Below are 20,642 nucleotides of genomic sequence, written 5' to 3' on the forward strand. Positions count from 1 at the left end.
AAGAATACACAATGGGGAAAGGATAGTTTCTTCAGTGAATGGTGTTGGGAAAACTGGACAGCCACATGCAAAAGAATGAAACTGGACCATTATCTTAAACTATACACAAAAATAAACTTGAAATGGGTTAAGAACTTGAACATAAGACTTGAAATTATAAAACTCCTAGAAGAAAACACAAGGGATAAGTTCCTTGACATCAGTCTTGGAAATGAGTTCTGGGATTTGACATCAAAGGTATAGGCAACAAAAGCAAAAATAAATAAGTGCGACCACATCAAATTTAAAAACTTCCATACAGCAAGGGAAACCATCAATAAAATGAAAAGGCAAACCATAGAATGAGAGAATATATTTGCAGATCCTATGTCTGATAAGGGGTTAATACGTAAAATATATAAGAACTCATACAACTCAATAGCAAAAAACCAACAGTTCCATTTAAAAATGGGCAGAGGGTCTGATAGATGTCTTTCCAAAGAAGATATACAAATTACCAGCAGGTGCATGAAAAGGGTCTCAACATCATTAATTATCAGAGAAATGCAAATCAGAACCACAATGAGCTGTCACCCCACACATGTTAGGATGGCTTTTATCAAAGAGACAACAGATAACAAGCCCTTGCAAGGATGTAGAGAAAAGGGGAAGCCTTGTGTGCTGCTGTGGGGCGCGTAAATTGGTACAGCCACTAAGGAAAACAGTATGAAGTTTCCTCAAAAGATTCAAAATAGAATTACCATATAATCCAGCAATTCCACTTCTAGGTATTTAATACCAAAGGAAAGGAAGTCACTATCTCAGAAAGATACATCTGTGCTCCCAGGTTTACTGCAGCATGAGATATAAGAGCCAAGATATGGAAAAAACCTAAGTGCCCATCAACAGATGAATGGATACAGATACACACACACACACACACACACACACACACACACAATGGGATATTGTTTACCATAAAAAAGAAGGAAATACTGCTATTTGTGACAACAAGGATGGATCTTGAGGGCGTTACGCGAAGTGAGATAAGTCAGCAGAGAAAGATGAATAAGACAAATACTATATGATATTACTTATATAGAGAAACAAAAACCAAACCAAAATAAGGACAAAAACCCAAACCCAAATTCACAGATGCAGAGAACAGACTGGTGGTTGCCACAGGCAGGAGGTAGTGTGGAGTGGGGAGTGAAACCATATAAACTTCAGTTATAAAATAAATAAGTTCTAGGGATGAGTGTTCAGCATGGTGACAATAGTTAACAATACTATATTATATTTTGAAAGCTGCTAAGAGAGTAGATGTCAAAAATTCTACTCACAAGAAAATCTCAAAAATTCTCATCACAGGGGAAAAAAACTACAACTTACGTGGTGATGGATGGTAACTAAACCTACTGTGGTAATCATTTTGCAATATATATATATATATATATATCAAATCATTACGCCATACACCTAAAACTAATACAATGTTATATGTCAATGATATCTCACGTAGAAAATAATGATAAACAACAGTAGAAGTAAATAAGTCTTTTCAAGCCCATATAATAAATAGAAAAAAAAAATGATGACAACCCACTCTGTGATGGTGCTAAGAGCAAAATGAAGTCACTCATGTCAAGCAAGGGCATGTGTCAAGCAGTGATGTAAGCAGCTGAGGGGCTTTGCAGCTACCAGATATGGCTGAGACCAGCACCAGCTATGACACCCCAGAAATGAATACCCACAGAAGCAGAGGAGGCCTACAGGAGCCTAAGATTAAATCCCATTTAAAAAGGGAGGATTTTTACAGCCAATTGTCAGGCTCTTTAGACGCTGACCTGTCTATATCCGAGCACCTTAAGAAGGCAGCTGCTGCCAAAGGCTGTGCCAATTCATCTCTGATCAGAATCAAGATCCTACGATGCCTGGGTGGCTCAGCGGTTGAGCATCTGCCTTCAGCTCAGGGCGTGATCCTGGAGCCCCAGGATCAAGTCCCACATCGGGCTCCCCTTGAGGATCCTGTTTCTCCCTCTGCCTATGTCTCTGCCTCTCTCTGTCTCTCATGAATAAACAAATAAAATCTTTTAAAATAAAAACAACCGAGATCCTTCACTGCTGGGACATAATAAGCAGTAAGAGCCAAGAAATGATCAGATCAGACAGGCCTTATTTCAACCGTGCACCCAGGGTGACATCAGGTTTGATGTGCTGCCTTCTACCTACCGCCTGTTCTATCTTGTTTGTTGTGTGACTTGTCTTGGGCTTTGCTTTATGTGCTGTGTAAGAAACCGAGTTAAACACGTGGTAAGATGTCAATGAGTTTGGAATCCTGAACCTGCTTTATAATTGTGTTAACCTTGCTTTGAGATTGAATAAAGCTGACATTGTGGAAAGACACAACTCACGTGTGTGCCTTCGTAGCATGATCACGACAGATGGGAAGTACAGGGTGCTTCCTGAGTGGAGGACTGGAGACACAGGAAAAATTCATGAGTATCTGAGATCCGGGGAAAGCCTTCCTGGAGAAATTAGCAGCTGGTACCTGAAGAATGTGAAATTAGCCAGAAATATGTGGGATTTGAGGGGAGGCGGTTTCAGGAAGCAACAGCATGAGCAAAGCTTCTCCTACTGGAACAAATGAAGGAAGTCAAGTATAGAGAGAGAGAATGCCTATGTGTGTGGAAGTTGGGAGGAGGGTGGCAGGATGGGAAGGGACAGTGTGAGTAGGTAAGAGATGAGACTGGAACATAACGAGGGGCTAGATCATATATACCGTGTAAGCAAAAGTAAGGGATTTCAGCTGTATTTTAAAATTCTTTGAAGTTTTAAGAAACAGAGTGATTGGGTAGCCTGGGTGGCTCAGTGGTTTAGCGCCTGCCTTTGGCTCAGGGTGTGATCCTGGAGACCTGGGATCGAGTCCCACGTCGGGCTCCCTGCATGGAGCCTGCTTCTCCCTCTGCCTGTCTCCCTGCCTCTCTCCTCTCTATGTCTCTCGTGCATAAATAAATAAAATCTTTAAAAAATAATAATAATTACACAAGAAAATTCATACACTTTCATTTATTAAGCTGTATATCAGTTTCTTCAAATACTGCTTTCTCTAAAAGGTAAATAGGGTTTCATGGTCACATGAGTTTTAACAACACTGGAAGATGAAAAGAGAATAAAAAATGATAACTAATTGAAATCTGATATCACACACAGCTTTCTGTGGGTTGTGGTCATGACTTAGGAGGTCATCCTACTGTAAATGTCCTACTACTCCCTGCAATTCTCAGATTCCCGGTAATAATTCCACTAATAGGGGATCCCTGGGTGGCGCAGCGGTTTGGTGCCTGCCTTTGGCCCAGGGCGTGATCCTGGAGACCCGGGATCGAATCCCACGTCAGGCTCCTGGTGCATGGAGCCTGCTTCTCCCTCTGCCTTGTCTCTGCCTCTCTCTCTCTCTCTGTATGACTATCATAAATAAATAATAAAATTAAAAAAAAATAATTCCACTAATAATATTTTAGTTTATATTCTTTCAATTCTATTTCTGGGCACATCAAATTTGTAGTTTTGTTGCTCTTGAGGACATTCTTCAAAGCCAGTGAATTGATCTACCTCATTTTTAAAAAATGGCTACAATGTTATTCCATTTTATGGAGATAACATAGGTTTGTTTTTTCTTTTTTTTTAAATCCACGCCCCTGTTTGTGGACATTTATTTATTGCCTCCACTTTTTTCTACAGTACAAGCAATGACATGATGAATATGTGTGTTTACACATACAATATACATATATGTACATTTGCATACATATATACAGATATCTCTGCATTTATTTTATCATTTTTATAGGGAAGGGTTTTTGACTCCAGCTTTCTATGCAAGACAAACTGACCAAGGAAAACTTAAAATGCATGAGAAAGGCGTCAAAAGTTACCTAGCCTTTCATTTATGTTAAAGTCCCAATACTTCAGCCTTCCCTGGTGGTTAGCAAGAGGGAGAAAAATTCCTTTGTTTCCACCACTCACCCTCAACCCAAGCCAGCCTCCCAGGCAAAGGAAATAATGCCACCCCACCTTACCCCACAGTGAAAGTGAAAAAAAAGTGGTAGAAAACAGACCTTTTCCAAGTTCAGGGATTCTCCGCAAGAATCAGACTGCCCCCTAGAGGTCAATTTGGAAATTTCTGAAAGTCTTTTCAATCACTGGGATCTGGGAGTGGAGAGACTTGTGTGGGCACCACTTAGTAAGGAGGACACATCCAATGTGTAGAAGCATCTCATAATGCAAAATTGTTTCCTCAGCATGAATGTCTAATCCCTCCACACATTTTTAGAAGTTAAAAACCTGTTCATAATTATCTGAGCTTAAACCTAACTTTGCTTTCCATGTAATTACACAAAGCTTTTGTATGCTTTTACTAGATGCTGAGCTTTCCAGGAATACAACCATTGTGTAAATCTAAGAAAGATTGTACTTTACTTGGCCCAGAATATTACTGAGTTACTTATAATTTTGGAAAATCATTTCTTTGAAGCCGACTTTGGTTATAGTATTTGAGTTGGTGATACACTGAAGTGTTTGTAACAAGTCTCCCCAAAATGTACCACTTTGGCATGTGTACTATTTTGAGCTGAACATGACTGAGACCTGCCAGGCTTAAGAAAAACTTGTGGCCTCCTTTAACGACCTAGAAGAATCGGGGTGCCTGGGTGGCTCAGTGCTTGAGCGTCTGCCTCTGGCTCAAATCATGATCCTGGAGTCCTAGGATCAAGTCCTAATTCAGGCTTCCTGTGTGGAGCCTGCTTGTCCCTCTGCCTATGTCTGTGTCTCTCTGTGTGTGTGTGTCTCTAATGAATAAATAAATAAAATCTTAAAAAAATAAACTACCTGAAGAATCTAAATCAGGAGACTTTCCCCCAATAAGAGTTATAGCACAGATAAATTTTAGCTGAATGACCAACCTTTATGGTAGGGCACATATCTAATTACCAAAGAAAAGTATGTGTTTAGTAAAATGATGTTATTTATTACTTATTTATTACTGAAAGGAGACAGATAAGAAAACATTTTATAATAATGAGCAAAGCACCCTAGCTCCCCAATGCCTGAGACATCTCTATCCTAAGATAGAACTTTTTTTTTTTCTCATCAAGCTTTTATTTAAATTCTAGTTAACATACAGTGTAATATCAGTTTCAGGTGTAGAATTCAGTGACTTATCACATCTAATACCCAGTAGTCATCACAACACCTGCCCTCCTTAATACCTCACCTATTTAATCCATCCCCACTCCCCACTTCCCCTCCAGTAACCCTCAGTCTGTTCTCTAAAGAGTCTGTTTCCTGTTTTGCCTCTCTTTCCCCTTTCCCCACCCTCTATTCATCTATTTTGTTTCTTAAATTCCACATGAGTGAAATCATATAGTATTTGTCTTTCTCTGAGTTATTTTGCTTAGCACAAGCCTCTCTAGCTCCACCCACATCATTGCAAATGACAAGATTTCATCTTTTATGACTGAGTAATATTCCATTGTATATATACATGGTCTCCTCTTTATTCATTCATAAGTCAGTGGATACTTGGACTGTTTTTATAATTCGGCTATGGTAGATAATGTTGCTATAAACATTGGGGTGCATGCATCCTCTTGAATTAGTATTTTTGTACTCTTTCTTATTTTTTCTTTAGAGAGGGAGTCAGAGACAGGAGGAGGGACAAAGGGAGAGAGAGAGAGAATCTTAAGCAGGCTCCATGGCCAGTGCAGAGTCTGACATGGGGCTCCAGCTCATAACCCTGAGATCATGACCTGAGCAGAAGTCAAGAGTCCAGTGCTTAACAGACTGAGCCCCCCAGGCCCCCCAGTATTTTTATATTCTTTGGGTAAACACCTTGTAGGGCTATTGCTGGATCATAGGGTAGTTCTATTTTTAACTTTTTGAGGAACCTCCATACTGTTTTCCAGAGTGGTTGCACCAGTTTGTACTACCACCAACAGTGTAAGAGAGTTCCCCTTGCTCAGCATCCTAGCCATGTATTGTTTTTTATGTTGGTAATTTTAGCCATTCTGACAGGTGTGAGGTGGTCTTTCCTTATAGCTTTGATTTGTATTTCCCTGATGATGAGTGATATTGAGCATCTTTTCATGTATCTCTTAGCCATCTGCATGTCTTCTTGGAAAACTGTCTATTCATGTCTTCTGCCCATTTTTTAACTGGATTACTTGGTTTCTGGGTGTTAAGTTTGGTAAGTTCTTTATATATATTTTTTTAATGTTTATTTATTTATTCATGAGAGACACACAGAGGCAGAGACACAGACAGTGGGAGAAGCAGGCTCCCCACAGGGAGCCCGACATGGGACTCGATCCCTGGTCTCCAGTATCATGTTATCTGCAAATAGTGAAAGTTTGACTTCCTCCTTGCCAATTTGGATACCTTTTGTTTCTTTTTGTTGTCTGATTGCCAAGGCTAGACTTCCAGTACTATGTTAAATAACAGTGGTGACAGTGGACATCCCTGTATGGTTCCTAACCATAGAAGAAAAGCTCAGTTTTTTCCCACTGAGGATGATACTAGCTGTGGATTTTTCATATATGGGCTTTATGATATTGAAGTATGTTCTCTCTATAACTACTTTGTTGAGGGTTTTTTTAAAACATGAGTGGATGCTGTACTTTGTCAAATGCCTTTTCTGCATCCATTGAAAGGATCATATGGTTCTTATCCTTTCTTTTATTAATGTGGTATATCATCACATTTGATTGATTCGTGAATATTATACCATCATGCAGCCCAGGAATAAATCCCACTTGATCATGGTGAATAATTCTTTTAATGTACTGTTGGATTCAATTTGCTAGTTTTTTGTTAAGAATTATTGCATTCTTGGTCATCAGGAATATTGGCCTGTCATTCTCCTCTTTAGTGGAGTCTTCGTCTGGTTTTAGAATCAAGGGAATGCTAGTCTCATAGAATGGGTTTGGAAGTTTTCCTTCCATTTCTATTTTTTAGAACAATTTGAGAAGAATAAGTATTAACTCTTCTCTAAATGTTTGCTAGGATTCCCCTGGGAAGCCATCTGGTCCTGGACTTTTGTTTGTTGGGAGATTTTTGACAACTGATACAGTTGCTTTGCTGGTTATCTGTCTGTTCAAGTTTTCTATTTTTCCTGTTTCAGTTTTGGTAGTTCATATATTTCTAGGAATTTATCCATTTCTTCCATATTGTTTGATTTGGCATATAATTTTAAAAATACTCTCTTATAATTGTATTTCTGTGATGTTGGCTGTTATTTCTCCTCTCTCGTTTATGAGTTTATTTGGGTCCTTTCTCTTTTTTAAAAGATTATTTATTTAAGAGAGGGAGAGAGGGAGCATGAGTGGGGGAGGGACAGAGGAAGAGGGACAAGCAAACTCCCGGCTGAGTGAGGAACTTGACACAGGGCTTGAACCCAGGACTCTGAGATCATGACCTGACCAAAATCAGATGCTCAACCAACTGAGCCACCCAGGTGCCCCCCCTTCTTTTTTCTTTTTGATAAGTCTGGATAGAGATTTATCGATTTTATTAATTTTTTCAATGAACCAGCTCCTAGTTTCATTAATCTGTTCTATTGTTTTTTTTTTTAATTTCTATACCATTTATTTTTGCTCTAATCTTTGTAATTTCCTTCCTTATGCTGGCTTTAGCTTGTTGTTCTTTCTCTAGCTCCTTTAGGTATAGATTGTTCATTTGAGATTTTTCTTGCTAAAAAAAAAAGAGATTTTTCTTGCTTCTTGAGGTAGGCCTGTTTTGCTATATACTTCCCTCCTGTGACCACTTTTGTTTCATCCCAGAGGTTTTGGACTGTTGTGTTTTCATTTTCATTTGTTTCCTTGTATTTTTAAATTTGTTCTTTGATTTCCTGGTTTACCCATTCATTCTTTAGTAGGATGTTCTTTAACCGCCCTGTATTTGTGGTCTTTCCAAATTTTTTCTTGTGGTTGACTTCAAGTTTCATAGCATCGTGGTCTGAAACTATGCATGGTATGATCTCAGTCTTTCTGTACTGGTTGAGGCCTGATTTGTGACCTAGTATGCGATCTATTCTAGAGAATGTCCCATGTGCACTTGAAAAGAAATTCTGCTGCTTTAGGATGAAATGCTCTGTATATATCTGTGAAGTTGATCTGGTGCAGTCTGTCATTCAAAAGCCCTTGTTTCTTTGTCAATTTTCTGTTTAGATGATCTGTTCATTGATGTAGGTAGGGTGTTAAAATCCTCTATTAGTATATTATTTATCAATTAGTTCCTTTATGTTTATTATTAATTGTTTTACAAATTTTATTGCTCCCATGTTGGGGGCATAAATATTTACAATTGTTAGATCTTTTTGTTGGTGAACCCCTTTATTAGGACATAGTGCCCTTCTTCATCTCTTCTTACAGTCTTTGGCTTAAAATCCAGTTTGTTTTATATAAACATTGTTACTCCAGCTTTCTTTTGACTTTCATTTGCATGATAAATATTTCTCTATCCCCTTACCTTCAATCTTTAGGTGTCTTTAGGTCTAAAATGAGTCATTTATAGGCAGCATATAGATGGGTCTTGTTTTTTAACCCATTCTGATACCCTATGTCTTTTGATTGGGGTATTCAGTCCATTTCATTCTGAGTAATTACTGATAGATATGCATTTAATGATATATTATTACTTGTTTTTTCATTGTTTCTGGAAACTTTCTCTGTTCCTTTTTAGTCTTTGCCACTTTTAGTCTTCCTTTCTGAGTCAAAGAGTCCCCTTTAATATTTCTTGCTGGGCTGGTTTAATGGTCACGAACTTCTTTAGTTTTTGTTTGTCTGGGAAACTCTTTATCACTTCTTCTGTTCTGAATGGTAGCCTTGCTGGTAGAGTATCTTGGCTCCATATTGTTCCCATCTAGCACATGGATATATCATGCCTCTCCCTACTGGCTTGCCAAGTTTCTGTGGAGAGATCTGCAGCTAGTGTTATGAGTTTTCCCTTATAAGTTGGGGACTTCTTTTGTCTTGCTGCTTTTAGGATTCTTTCTTTATCGCTGTATTTTGCTTATTTAACTACAATATATCTTGATGTTGGCCTCCTTTTGTTGATTTTGATGGGAGCTGTCTGTGCCTCCTGGATTTGGATGTTTGTTTCCTTCCCCAGATTAGGGAAGTTTTCAGCTCTTATTTCCTCAAATAAGCCATCTGCCTCCTTTTATCTCTGCAGTAAGGGTCTCCTTGATGCCTTCAGTGCTTTTCTCAAGTCCAGCAAGTATCCTTATAATTGTTGCTTTAAATTCTGGATCATGCATATTACTTATTTCTGCTTCGCTTAGATTTCTGGCTGTGACCTTTTCTTGTTCTTTCTTTTTTGGTTGAATTCCTCTGTCATTGCATTTTGTCTAGGTCTCTGTCTTCTTCTCCATGTCAGAAAAGCCTGTTTATGTTTCCTGCCCTTGAGAGTAATGGCTTTATGAAGAAGCAGTCATATAATGCCAAGAGTCTCGTGCTTCGAGGAGTGTCTCTGGTGTGTGCTACATGTGCTCTGTGTTGGCTGCTTTATCCCTCAGGTCAGTCATCTGCAAAGTTCTGCTTGCAGTGGGCAGTGTTTGGACCTTAGCCAAAGTGTGGTGAGTTTTAACTAAGCGTGCTCTAGTCTGCTTGTTAAGTAAGACCTGATACTACTTCCACTAGAACAGAAGCCTTGCAGAACTCTATAGTTGGTAGACATAGTGTGTGCAGTGGTTTCTGATGGCCTTCTGGGGAAGGGGCCTGCTGCACACTTGCCTGAGAAGAGCAGTAGCAGCAGAGCATGCACAGGGAGCATGACTTGGTATAAGCAGGTTAGGCAGCCAGAGTTGGCCCTGTGCTGTTTACTGAAGTTGGTTTATGCTGAGGGGCAGAGGAGGAAATGGCACCAACCACATCCTTTGAGGGTAGTCTGTGCTTACTGCTCTCAGGAAAGCCCTCCCAGAAGAGTGAATAATTTATCCTTGTGCTTCCCAGGTGGTTTTCAGATCTCTGTTTTCATGCTGTCTGTCTCCAGGTTGTTTGCCTGCCCGAAGCAGCACAGTGCACTTTGGGCTCTGTCCCAGTCAAGCCTGCTAACTTTTATAACTCCACACTTCAGGCTTGTACTGTGGTAGGGGCCTGCGATGGTCATCTGGAGGAGGGTCTCACTGAGCTGGGACCAATGCAGGTTTGACTGAGAAGGGCAGTCACACCAGAACACAGGGACATGAGATTTGGAGCAAAGCAGGCTAGATAGCCAGTGTCTGGGTTACCCACTCTCAGCAGGTGCCTGTGCTAAGGGCCAGGAGAGGGAAATGGGGCCTACTGGTGCTTCTGTCCACAGAGGGGCAACTCTGTGAAAGCCACCTTTTACAGATGCACTCCAAGAAGAGTGAACAGTCTCTCCCCATGTGTGTTAAGTGATCCTCAGATTGCACCTTCTGCCCCAGGATTACTTGCCTGCCTTCTAACCAGGAGCAGGGCAGCACCCTTAGAGCTCTAACCCAGCCAAGCCTGCAGACCTTCAAACCTATAGTCGTTAAGCCCCTTTGTTTGCAAGAACTCAAAAAAATCAGCCCCTCTCATTTTTCCAGCTGATGGTTCTGGGGAAGTGTTCTCCTTGTGTGTATCCCCACGCACTCCATGCTTCCTCTCCTTTCTGTGTGACCAGGGTTCCTTCCCCTCACAGCATCCTCAATCTGTTTCTTCCACAAACCACATCTCCACACTTCCTACTTCCTCAGTGTGGCCTCTTCTCTCCCTCTAGTTGTGCAGTTTGTTCTATCAGTACTCAGGCCAATCTCTTAGGTATTCAGGATGATTTGTTTGAGGGATGAGGACAGCTTGGGTCTTCCTACTGTGCTGCTATCTTATCTCCCCCAACAGGTCTTTAAGTTTACTTTCCCATAATCAAAAGGCTCAATGAAGTAGTTTTCTAAAATCAAAGAGATCCCAAAGTCCTCCAGCAACCATTAACTGTATCTCCTTTCTTTTTATCCCCCTGCCTTCGGGCTTCACTTACCTAGGACATCTCTCTCAGGCTGGACTCAGACTTCACCTCTTAGAGAAAAACTTTTCACCGTTACACATTTGATTTCTTCACTAGACTGTGGAAGTGACAAGGCTAGGTTCTATTCATTGCAGTATCTGGCACATAATACGTGTTCCATAAACATTGATTAGATTAAAACTTAGAGAATTTGGAGTTTCCAGGCTGGTGAACATGTGGAGATTCGGGGAGAGTGGTACACTCAGAGGACGTGGCAGCCCTGACACTTTCCCACATACCCTGCTCTGTGCATCTCTTCCATCTGGCTGTTCCCAAGTTATATCCTCTCACAATATACCAATTATCTAAAACATTAAAGAAAAAATAAATAAAACATTAAAGAATACATGGACACACATATTTGCTCAAGTATGAGTGAAGAAAACAACATGAAAAGGAAAAAAAAGGTGCTAGTGATGCTAAGTATATAAATTAAGATAAAAGTTAATGCTATTGCTGAACACATTTTGTTTACCCAAATAAAAGATAAAAAGCAATAATCTGGGGAAGAGTCTTGTGAAAAGTACACTGATTACAAAAGAAATGCTGAAGGTGACTGGAGGAAAAATGAGAGAAATAAAAGGTAGACCATGGAATACTTACAGAGTGATGATTAGAGAAAATTCCAGAAAGCATACCAAGTGAAATACTAAAGGTAATATCACATATGAAGGAAAATGTTACTGAAATGAAGACAAGGATATACAGATGTGTAGTCTCATTATACTCCAAAAAATGAAACTACAACTACATATGTATGATATATATATATCATAGTGTAGTTAATTAAACTTCACAACAAAAATGCAAAATTTTATACTTTAAGAAATGTTGCAGTTCATTTAGAAGGATAAACATAAATGTCCTCTAAATGATTTGTAATTAATAAAGCAATATAAGAGAAAATAAACATCTGGAACATTTTTAGGGGAAAAATAAAACACAGGGAACTTGAACTGAAAGTCCTATCTGAAGATACTAGAAACAGATAATCTATGTATTGAAGGTTCTCAAGTAGCTGTCAAGAAAATTTTTCAATGCTTGGAAATAAGGCAAAAAAGGTGAGTATCACATCCCTTCTGTATTGTGTGAGGGCAAAGCCCATCCAAAAACTGACAAGGACAGGTTGCCAATAAACTTTTATCTGCTGAGGTCTAGGTAGTAAATATGTTGGGCTTTAGCACTCTTGCTTGAGTACTTAGGTCTTCCATTGTAGCACAACAGCAGTCATAGACAAGAAGGAATGTTCTTGGGTGAGTTCCAGTAAAACTTTATTTATATAATACATGGGCTAAGTTTGGCCAGAGGATCATAGCAATGTAAGGTTTATCCTAATAATTACCATTGATAAAAGGTCCCAGAATCAAGACATTACTTGTGTTAAAAAAGAAACTTGACCACAATGGAGTCACTTATGTTAAGGCCCACCAAACCTTACTACCTAACCCAATTGCTGTTTGAGTCTATCCCAAGAGTGGAAATTTATTTCCAATTTCCAATCACTCTGGAAATTTCTGATCAGCACTAACAGGTCATCTTCATGATAAGACCCCCTGAAATAAACTCTTCTTTTCTTTTGCCAATAATTTCTTTGCCCTACCCTCCTGGCTATAAAAACTTTCCATTTTGCACAGTTCCTCAGAGCATTTCTCTACTTGTTAGATGGGATGCTGCCAATCTATGAATGGTTGAGTAAAGCCAATTTACTCTTCAAATTTACTCAATTGAATATCTGTTTTTTAATACTTGTTAACTTAAAGGTTTTTGTCTCAAAGAGATGCAAATAACTTCTGTCAGTGGCACAGATAATTCCAAAGATTTTTGGCCACCTGGGTATTTTATATCTCATACATCTTATCCTGTAAACATCCTTGCTTCTCAGATGCTCTTTGAGTTGGCTATAACATCTTGATTGTTTCCTTCATTACTTAATGAGTTAAGTAAAATCTTTGAACTGTGTTCATTTCGTATTTGCCAGAGTCATAACTTTACCCTTTTGAAGATTATACTTTAACATATATCATAAGGGCACAGTCACAGGTTTTTCCCACTATAACAGGGAAAGTGTCAATGGTTGTACACTGCATTTTCACAAATTTGAAAAGGCTGATTAACATTATAAAATAGAGGTATAAATTAACTGGTTCTAATTTTAAGAAGTTTATTCAAGTTTATTTCAAAATAAAAGTTTATTTCAAAGTTAAGTTTATTTCAAATCTTTGTAGACAGGTGTCTATAATAGCCAAAACAGATATCTCGTGAAACCTCTTCTTACACTACAATTAGGGTGAGGTTCATATCAACAATAAAGTAAATCCATATTTCAAACAGTTTTAATAATTTTGAATTTTTGACCAACTTCTTGTAAAATAATAAAATCTTTTCTTGTCAGGTAGCTGATGATGATCTACTACTGTAGGAATATTTGTCAGTGTTTCCACAATTCCTGTTTGCTGGTACATGCGGTATTAGTTATTTTTTAAACCAGCAGTTTCTTGGTGGGCATCTTTTAAAGCCACTTGTCCATGTGTAAGGGCAAGCTTAACTGACACTAGGTATTATCTGCACTTAATCAGGTGCTCACAATTTGCAGGATGTTACTATACTCTGAAGGGGTTCAGAAAAGCAAGTTACCACTATGTGAAGCTTCTATTCTTCCCTGAGAAGGTGACATATTAATTCAGGGTGAGAAACCCAGTGGAAACTGTTATGCTAAAATATCAGTACCGAGGTAAATTCTTGCTTGCTTTTATCATAAAAATAAAATGAAGCAGACATTCTGTTTTTTTCTTCCTGCATCGCAGTGGTTTTTCTTGTACCCTCCTGGGGGTACGTGTAGCCCACTGGAGTCTGAAAAAAAGAATGTTACTTTCCAAGTCTAAGGTTTGGCAGTCACTAAGTGGGTAATGCCACTTGGTGGCAGCGATGTCTGTCCCACAACTGTAGGATCAGTTTTGTAGGCATAAACTTTTTTTTTTTTTATGATAGAGAGAGAGAGAGAGAGAGAGAGAGGCAGAGACATAGGCAGAAGCAGGCTCCATGCACCGGGGGCCCGACGTGGGATTCGATCCCGAGTCTCCAGGATCGCGCCCTGGGCCAAAGGCAGGCGCTAAACGGCTGTGCTACCCAGGGATCCCAGGCATAAACCTTTTCTAAAAGATTAAATGTAAATAGTTAAAAGCAAGCAGTGACTGAAGAAACCCCCCCTACCCCTACCCCCACCCCCACCCCCCACCCCCGTGAAAATGTAGGACCAGACCTAACCCAGAGGCAGCCCATCCAGGCGCCTTCCTGGAATTTAAGCAACGAAAAACATTCTGTGGTTTTTCCGAGATAAGAAACCCCTCCCCCCCCCACGCCCTGACTGGAAAGTCCCTGAACATGTCCATGTTGACCTTCAGATAGACCAATCCTGTCATACCCCGAATGCTATGCTAATCCCGCGGTTTTTGCCTTTAAAAGATGCCTGTAATTGCCAATCGGGGCTCTTCCTCCTCGGAGGCGGAGAGCCCGTTCGCGCAAACGTCCAATAAACCCTCTTGCTAGTTGCATCTGCCTGTCTGGGGTCTGAGTCTCTGGGGCGTCCGCCGGGACACGTGGGCACCCGTGAGCCAGGGTCCAACATTTGGGGGCTCGTCCGGGATCCGAGACGCCCCCAGGGTCAATCCTAAGACCGGTAGGAGGTAAGACCGAGCTCGCTAATGTCATATCTGTCTCGTCCGTCTGTCTGACTGGCCGGGTCCGAATTGTGCCTGCAGGACTCTGTTTTCTGTTTTTGGACCAGCGGGGGAGGCAGACGTGCCCTGAGACCCCTGGTCCCGCTCCAGAGTCCGACTCCGGAGTGGTCTGGAAGAGGGAGGGAGCCCGGCTCTCCCTCCTCTTCGGGGAGGGTGGTTGTTGGCGACCGCTCCCATCTGTATCCGCCTCTCCTAGGCGCGGCCAGTCCTGTCATCCGTGTGCGTCTGTCTGTTCTGGGTCTTTCTTCCTGTCCTCCTCCTCCCCGCTCACCTCTTCTCTACACCCACGGGACAGACTGTAACCACCCCTTAAGCCTCGCTCTAGATCACTGGAGAGAAGTCGCCAGCCGGGCACACAACCTTTTGGTCGAAGTCAGAAGATGAAGATGGGTCACCTTCTGCTCCTCAGAGTGGCCGACTCTCAACGTCGGGTGGCCCAGGGACAGAACTTTTAATATTGACATTATCTTGCAGGTGAAGGCCCTGGTCTTTCAGCCAGGACCCAATGGACACCTCGATCAGGTGCCGTACATCATAGTGTGGGAGGATCTTGCTAAGAACCCACCCCCCTGGATACAATGCTTCACCCCTTCTCAGGGGGGACGGGGCCCGAGACCCCCTACCCCTCCCTCCGCTCCCTCAGCTCCATCCCCCGACTCTACTGGGGTAGAGAGGCGACCCCTCGCTTCACCCCCGCTCTCCAGTGGCCTCCGCTTTCCACGAGAGCGCGGGGGAGAGTCGGAAGATGTCTGGACCTCCCAGGCACGTCCCCTCCGATCAGTAGGCGGCCAGACGCAATACTGGCCTGGCCGTTCTCTGCCTCTGACCTTTACAACTGGAAAACCCATAACCCCACTTTCTCCCCAGACCCCCAGGCGCTAACCAGGTTAATTGAGTCAATTCCGTTGACCCACCAGCCGACCTGGGATGCCTGCCAACAGCTCCTGCAGACTCTCCTCACCACGGAGGAGACAGCGCGTCTACCTCGAAGCACGGAAGAACGTCCCCGGGGCGGATGGGAGGCCGACCCAGCTGCCTAATGAAATCGAGGACGTTTTCCCCTTGGTTCGCCCAACCTGGGACTATGACACTGCTGCTGGTAGGGAGCGGCTCCGTCTCTATCGCCAGGTACTCCTAGCGGGTCTCAAAGGGGCAGGGCGACGCCCCACCAATTTGGCAAAGATACGTGCTATAGTGCAGGGGAAAGATGAGACGCCGGCAGGTTTTCTGGAAAGATTAATGGAAGGCTACCATGTGTATACCCCCTTTGACCCCTTGGCGGAAGATCGACAACCAGATGTAATCATGTCCATCGGACAATCGGCCTCGGGTATTTGTAATAAGTTACAACGGTTGGAGGGACTTCAGGGATACACCTTACAGGGCTTAGTGAAAGAGGCAGAAAAGATTTTTAACAAGAGAGAGGCCCCAGAGGAAAGGGAGGAAAGGATCCGTAAAGAGCAAGAGATAAAAAACACAATAAAGAACTGACTAGGATACTGGCCACCATAGTACAGGGCTCAGGGCAGAGTAAGTCAGGACAGAGTAAGGACCTGGGAGACAAAAGAAAACCACGGGTTGAACGAGACCAGTGTGCCTACTGCAAGGAAAAAGGACATTGGGTTAAAGATTGTCCAAAGAAGGGCCAAACGCAGGGACCTAAGAAGAAGCCCATTCCCGTTCTGTCCCTAGAAGATGAAGATTAGGGGTGTCAGGGCCAGATGCCCCTTCCCCCGAGCCTCGGATAACCCTTAAAGTGGGGGGCCAACCAGTGACCTTCCTGGTTGACACGGGAGCTCAACATTCAGTTTTAACTGAGGCAGAAGGACCCTTGAGCTCCATCTAAGATGCATTCTTTTGCCTAAAGTTAAGCTCTCAAAGCCAGCCTATTTTTGCCTTTGAATGGAAAAATCCTGAGATGGGATTCTCAGGACAACTCACTTGGACAAGGCTACCACAGGGATTCAAAAACTCCCCCACCTTGTTTGACGAAGCCTTGCATCAGGACTTGGCAGACTTCCGAGTTGGCCACCCGGACCTCGTTCTCCTGCAGTACGTGGATGATTTGCTCCTTGCGGCTAAGACAGAACAGGATTGTGTAAAAGGTACAGGGGCCCTGTTCGAGAGACTGGGAGGACTGGAGTATAGGGCCTCCGCCAAAAAGGCCCAAATAGGCCAGAGACGAGTGACCTATCTGGGATATCTCCTGGAAGGAGGCCAGAGGTGGCTGACGGAGGGCCGCAAAACGGCTGTAGCCCTGATCCCAGCACCCACTAATGCCAGAGGGCTACGAGAGTTCCTCGGCAGTGCCGGGTTCTGCCGCCTCTGGATACCCGGGTTTGCAGAGCTGGTGGCTCCCCTATATCCTCTCACGAAATCCAACACCCCCTACCACTGGGGAAAGGAACAACAATTGGCTTTTGACAAAATAAAAAGGGCCTTATTGACCGCCCCTGCCCTGAGCCTCCCAGATGTAACCAAGCCATTTACGCTATATGCTGATGAACACCAAGGAATAGCCAAAGGGGTCCTAACTCAGAAACTGGGACCCTGGAAAAGGCCCGTGGCATACTTTTCAAAAAAATTAGACAGCGTGGCTGCAGGATGGCCCCCATGTCTCCGAATAATAGCGGCTGTGGCAGTCCTGGTAAAAGACTCAGATAAGTTGGCCTTTGGCCAACCCCTCACTGTGGTGGCCCCCCATACCATAGAGACAGTCATCCGCCAGCCCCCTGATCGATGGCTCTCAAACGCTCGGGTCACCCATTATCAGGCCATGTTACTGAATTCCGAGCGGATACGGTTCAGAACGGCTACATCCCTAAACCCGGCCACCTTGTTTCCAGAAACCGAGTCCCCCTCCCTGGTAATGCATGATTGCCACCAGATCCTAGCCGAGGTCCATGGCACCAAAGGGGACTTGATGGACCAGCCTTTGCCAGATGCTGAAGCAACCTGGTACACCGATGGGAGTAGCTTTCTACGAAATGGTGAACGTAAAGCCGGGGCGGCCGTGGTGGCCGTGGTAGATGGAAAAACTGTCATCTGGGCCAGTGCCCTAAAGCCTGGGACTTCAGCTCAAAGGGCGGAGCTTATAGCCCTAACTCAGGCCCTAAAAAAGGCTAAGGACAAAAAGGTCAACATTTATACTGACAGCAGGTATGCTTTTGCAACTGCCCATATTCACGGAGAAATATACTGAAGAAGAGGCCTCCTAACCTCTGCAGGTAAAAACATCAAGAACAGAGAAGAAATACTAGATCTTCTCCATTCCCTTTTTCTGCCAAGAAAATTGAGTATAATTCACTGTCCTGGGCATCAGCGAGGCAACGACCCAGTAGCAGAGGGGAACAGGATGGCCGATGAAACAGCACGAGCTGCTGCACTAGGCCCACAGGAGGATGGACAGAAGCATTCCCCACCAAACGAGAAACTGCCCAGGTGGTTGTCAAGAAAATCCTAGAAGAAATTTTCCCCAATTTGGACTGCCCAAGGTAATAGGGTCGAACAACGGCCCTGCCTTTGTCTCCCAGGTAAGTCAGTTGGTGGCCAGATTACTGGGGATAAATTAGAAATTACATTGCGCATACAGACCCCAGAGCTCAGGGCAGGTAGAAAGAATAAATAGAACAATTAAAGAGACCCTAACCAAATTGACATTGGAGACTGGCACTAGAGAATGGGTCCAACTCCTCCCCATGGTCCTGTTCCAAGTCCGGAACATTCCCGCGTGCCATGGACGGACTAACTCCTTACAAGATTCTCTATGGAGGACCCCACCAGTGACGGACTTGCTAGACTCTGCTATTGACCCTCTTGCTAATACTCCCGGTTTACAGGACCGGCTAAAGGCGCTCCAGATTATCCAGCGCCAGATCTGGAAACCCCTTGCAGCTGCCTACCGCCCTGGAGACACAACCGACCCACACCCGTTCCAGGCTGGTGACTCCGTCTACGTCAGGAGACATCAGTCCAGGACCCTTGAGCCCCGCTGGAAGGGCCCATACACTGTACTACTAACCACCCCAACTGCCCTAAAAGTAGACGGCATTGCTGCTTGGGTCCACGCCTCACACGTCAAGCGCGCCCCATCAACGAGCACCACTGACACCAGCCAGGACGGACCGGGCGAGCCACCCCAATGAAAGCCCCACCGCACCCAAAACCCGCTCAAGATAAGACTTTCAAAAATTGTTCAATGACAGTTGTTATATTCCTACCTCTCCTAGCGCTCTTCATCCCCGCCAAAGGTAACCCTCATACCTCCAAAAGGTTAACCTGGCAGGTACTAACGTCTGGGGGTGACAAGGTCTGGTCCACAACTAAGACTGCTCCCGTGGGAACCTGGTGGCCTAACCTATATCCTGACTTATGCAAGCTTACCATAGGGGCCCCCAGCCCATGGGACCTAGAGGGATACTTCGACACCTCTAGGGCCCCCAACCGAGAAAGCCCCCCAGGGCGACTGGGATTAGACCCATGGGGAGGATGTGGCATGCCTGACAGAAGGGCCATGCTAAGCACTCTTTCCTTTTATGTCTGTCCCGGGTACCACAGAGATCACAGGCTAAATCCCACCTGTGGAGGGGGGGAGCACTTCTATTGTAAAAATTGGGGGTGTGAGACTACAGGAGACACAGGATGGGAGGCCCTCCTCCTCCTGGGATTACATCACTGTCAAGGCTAACTATACTCACCCGGGGTTACCAGGGACTCTGCAATACTACCGCCCCGATTTTAGGGACTGACTCTTACCTGGTGCCCCAGCCGGGAACCTGGTGGGCATGCAACAAAGGCCTCACCCCCTGTGTGTCAGCTAAGGTTCTAAATAGCTCAAACGACTTCTGTGTCATGGTGCAGATCATACCCAGGGTGTTCTATCACCCTGCTGAAACTCTAGAAAATCAGTATGACGGACATCCCACCTGTTTTCGGCGCGATCCTGTCTCCCTAACCCTAGCCGTTATGCTGGGACTAAGGGTCGCAACTGGGGTTGGTACTGGCGCAGCTGCTCTGATCCAGGGCTCACGACGTCATATAGAACTCCAGGCAGCTGTAGATGAGGATCTTCGGACACTAGAGCAGTCCGTTTCTAAGTTAGAACAATCCCTTACCTCACTTTCAGAAGTAGCACTTCAAAACAGGAGAGGCTTGGATTTACTATTCCTGAAAGAGGGAGGACTGTGTGCGGCCCTGGGAGAAGAAGAATGCTGTTTCTATGCAGACCATTCTGGAGTCATCAGGGACTCCATGGCCAAACTCAGGGATAGGCTAAATAAAAGACAAAGGGACCAGGAGGCCCAGCAGGGCTGGTTTAAAGGCTGGTTTAACCAGTCTCCCTGGATGACCACCCTAATCTCTACCATTATGGGCCCTCTAGTTATCCTGCTCCTGCTGCTAACTTTCGGCCCCTGCATCCTCAACCGGCTGCTCCAGTTCATCCTAGAAAGATTGTCCATTACCCAAGCTCTGGTACTAACTCAACAATATCGGGCCCTCCAAACTGAAGAAATAAATGTTCCCTAAGATTTTAAGGTTAAAATCAGCCCAAAGAGGAGGGAATGAAGAACCCCCCCCCCCCCCCCCGAAAGTGTAGGACCAGACCTAACCCAGAGGCAGCCCATCCAGGCGCCTTCCTGGAATTTAAGCAACGAAAAACATTCTGTGGTTTTTCCAAGATAAGAAAACCATCCCCCCCACGCCCTGACTGGAAAGTCCCTGAACATGTCCATGTTGACCTTCAAAGAAATCAATCATGTCATAACCCAAATGCTATGCTAATCCCGCGGTTTTTGCCTTTAAAAGATGCCTGTAATTGCCAATCGGGGCTCTTCCACCTCTGAGGTGGAGAGCCCGTTTGCGCAA

At 43.7% G+C, this 20,642-nt stretch overlaps 1 pseudogene; it reads left to right on the forward strand.

The window, feature by feature from the left end:
* Positions 1 to 15,355: 15,355 nt before the first annotated feature.
* On the forward strand, positions 15,356 to 18,922 carry LOC112921192 (uncharacterized; annotated as a pseudogene).
* Positions 18,923 to 20,642: the final 1,720 nt, after the last annotated feature.

Source organism: Vulpes vulpes, chromosome 8 (genome assembly GCF_048418805.1).
Source record: "Vulpes vulpes isolate BD-2025 chromosome 8, VulVul3, whole genome shotgun sequence".
Classification (NCBI taxonomy): Eukaryota; Metazoa; Chordata; class Mammalia; order Carnivora; family Canidae; genus Vulpes; species Vulpes vulpes.